The 3657-nt window shown below is 35.1% G+C and overlaps 1 pseudogene; it reads right to left on the bottom strand.

The window, feature by feature from the left end:
* Positions 1–2390: 2390 nt before the first annotated feature.
* LOC122736718 lies at positions 2391–2933 on the bottom strand (annotated as a pseudogene).
* Between the last annotated feature and the right edge of the window lie 724 nt (positions 2934–3657).

Raw genomic sequence — 3657 nt, 5'->3', positions numbered from 1 at the left:
AAATGATCTGGGGATACAACCAAGAATCACTTTTCCAGAAAAACTGATTATAATCTTTCAAGGGGGAAATAGGCATTCAATGAAAGAGATGACTTTCAGGCATTCTTGATGAAAAGACCAGAGCTAAATAGAAAATTAAGATGTTACATGTAACTCATAAGAAACTTATCATTATTAGGGCAGTTGAAAGGAGTATATATGGACAGAAGACACATGGGTGAGTTGAGCAAATGGGTAGTATCTAAAAAATTAAATTAAGGTGTGAGAAAGGAATGCACTGGGAGAAAAGTTAATGGAAAGCTGGAGTAGGATAAATTATCTCACATAAAAGAGGAAAGAAAGAGCTCTTACGCTGTAGAAGATAAGGGAGTTGAGGGGGAGTGAGTGAACCTTACTCTCATCAGAATTGGCTCAAAGAGAGAATCATATATACACTCAACTGGGTATAGAAACCTATCTTACCCTGCAGGAACATAATAGGGGAAGGTAATAAGAGAAATGAGAGTGATAAGTGGAGATAGAAGGGAGGACAGATTGGGGTAAGACATAGTCAGAAGCAAAACACTTTTGAGGAGGGTTAGGGTGAAAGGAAAGATAGAATAGAATAAATGTGGATATAGGATGGAGGAAAACACAGGAATAGTAACTGTCAAAAAACTTTGAAGCAAGTTTCTCTAATAAAGGCTTCATTTATCAAACATAGAGAAATGAGTCAAATTGATAGAAATAAGAGTCATTCCCCAATTGATAAATGATCAACATATATGAATTTTTCAGATGATATAATCAAAGCTATCTGTGGTAATGTAAAAATGTTCTAGCTCACTATTGATTGGAGAGATGTAAGTCAAAACAATTCTGGAGTATGAACTCAGAACTTTTAGATTGACTAACAGGACAGAAGAGGAAAATGACAAATATTGTGGTAGGGATGTGGGAAAAATGAGACATTCATGAACTTTTGGTGGAGTTGAAAACTGATTCAAACATTCTCTAGAGCAATTTGGAACAATGCCCAAAGGGCTATAAAACCATTTATACTCTTGTCTGTATCCCAAAAGAGAGAAAAAAACAAAAAGGAAAATACCTATATGTACAAAAATATTTATAGTCGCTCTTCTCTGGTTGCAAATAACTGAAAATTGAGAAGATGTCAGTCAATTGGGGAATAGCTAAACAAGCTGTGGTATGTGATTATGATGAAATGCTATTGTACTATAAAAATTGTTAAAGAGTATGCTCTCAGAAAAAGCAGGATAGACTTATATGAGCTGATGAAAAGTGAAATGTACTGTGTACAAATTAACAGCAACATGATCAGCCATGAATGACTTACCTATTCTCAGCAATACAATAATCAAAGAGAACTCTGAAGGACTTATGATGAAAAATGCCCATCCGCAGAGAAAGAACTGATGGCGTCTGAATAGGGATTAAAGAATACTTTTTTTTTAAACTTTATGTTTCTTGAGGATTTTTGTCTATTTTTTTTTCACAAGATGCCTAACGCAGAAATGTTTTGGATGACTACACATGTATAACATATCAAATTGTTTGCCTCCTCATTGGGGGGGGGAGGAAAGAAAGAATTTGGAACACACAGTTTTATAAACAAATGTTAAAAATGTATTTATATGCAACTGGAGAAAAATAAAATACTAATTTTTCATTTATCTAATAAATATAGAAATTTTCCATTTTTTTGGTCTAAAATTACCTTTTCATGACCTTTGATAATTTATCAATTGGGAAATTATTTTTTTATAAATTTGACTCAGTTCACTATATATTTGAGACATGAGGCCTTTATTAGATATACTTGTTGGAAAAAAATCCCCATGAGCAATTAACATTTTCAAATTTTTATATCAGACTTTATTTGTGTGAAAAGTGTTGTGTAATTGTGCTCATTTATTTAGTTTCTAGGTTTATCTCTTGGAAGGTAGACTCCCATGTATTTTGTTTTATTTTATTTTATTGTTTGTTTATTTTATTTGGGGGGTTAAATGCGTTTTATTTTAGACAACCTAAATGACATGTTTTTTTTGTTTTTTTGTTTGTTTTTTGTATTTTTTTTTTTAGTGAGGCAATTGGGGTTAAGTGACTTGCCCAGGTTCACACAGCTAGTAAGTGTTAAGTGTCTGAGGCCAGATTTTAACTCAGGTACTCCTAACTCCAGGGCCAGTGCTCTATCCACTGCGCCACCTAGCTGCCCCATGACATATTTTTTTTTTAAAAAATGCTTCCCCTCCAAATAAATCAAGGTCAAAAACGAATGAATAAACCTCAAGATAACATAAGTTCAAGTCTGTCCAAGTCCTGGTATTTAGATGACAAAAAGCAGAAGTCAGTTATGATGACAGGTGTTTCAAAGTAATCAGCTGAATTTGTTAACATTTTTCTATTTCTAAACCATCCTTATAGACTCACATGATCCTCACAGAATTGCTCGAGAGCCACCATGTCATCTGGATTCATGTCTTTGTGTATGAAGAAGTAATATTTTTCAAAATTCACAAGTCATAAAAGGTTTTACTTTATCTGGCTTGTGTTCTTCAGGTCTGTCTTTGATTGATATCATGTATTCCTTGATGTACATTTTGGAGGATTCTTTTGTGAAACTACTTTGTTACAGATGATGGTTTGTTACTATGTCAACTCCAGTGACTAGAGTGGTATCTGTTCCTTCACCCTCAAGGCCTTCAGTATAGGCATTTCCATCAATGAGTGAATGATCAATGTTAACCTCTGTCCTACGGACCATCTTCCCCTCCACCTCCAGACACAGCTCATTTGAGATCTCTTGGATCTTGTAAATGTCAGAGAACATCTCATCATGGCTGATGAGGTCCTGGTAGATGATCATGGAGGGGGAAGGAGGGAGGCACTAGCGACAGCGGAGGTATTCCTGCTGGGCCGGGAGCTCGGAGCTCCGTGTGAACACGTTAAAAGCAGGAGCAGTGCTGGGGGGGGGGGAAGGGGGGAGCAGGCGAAAATCTCTTCATGTATTTTATATTGTTTTCATTGCCTATTTTTTCTTTCAAAATGCTTTACATAGCATGGAAATTAACTGTTCTTTAAGTGCTTGGCAGAATTCTCTTGAACATCCATCTAGTCCTGGGGATTTTTTTTTAATTAATAAAGTATTTTATTTTTTCCCGCTACATGTAAAGATTGTTCTCAACTTTTGTTTATACAGGCTTTCCAATTTCAGATTTTTCTCCCTCCCTCCCCTCCCTCCCCCCTCCCCTAGACAGCAGGTAATCTGATATAGGTTTTATATATATGTGTGTGTGTGTGTGTGTGTGTGTGTGTATACACACATAAATATATATACACATATATATATACACATAATAACATTAATCCTATTTCTGCATTAGTCATGTTATAAGAGAAAATTTAGAGCAATGTTGAAAAAACCTCAAAATAGAAAAAACAACAGCACCAAAACCAAAAGAAATAGTATGGTTCATTCAGCATTTATACTACACAGTTCTTTTTTTTTTCTTGGATTTGGATATCCTCTTCTATCATGAGTTCCCTGAAACTCTTCTGTACCATTGCATTGGTGAGAAGAATATAGTCCATTACAGTAGATCAACACTCAATGTTGATGATACTGTGTACAATGTTCTTCTGGTTCTGCTCATCTCA

This window comes from Dromiciops gliroides, chromosome 1, assembly GCF_019393635.1.
Source record: "Dromiciops gliroides isolate mDroGli1 chromosome 1, mDroGli1.pri, whole genome shotgun sequence".
Classification (NCBI taxonomy): Eukaryota; Metazoa; Chordata; class Mammalia; order Microbiotheria; family Microbiotheriidae; genus Dromiciops; species Dromiciops gliroides.
Note: the sequence above shows the minus strand (reverse complement) of the source record. Positions and strands in the feature narration are given on the sequence as shown.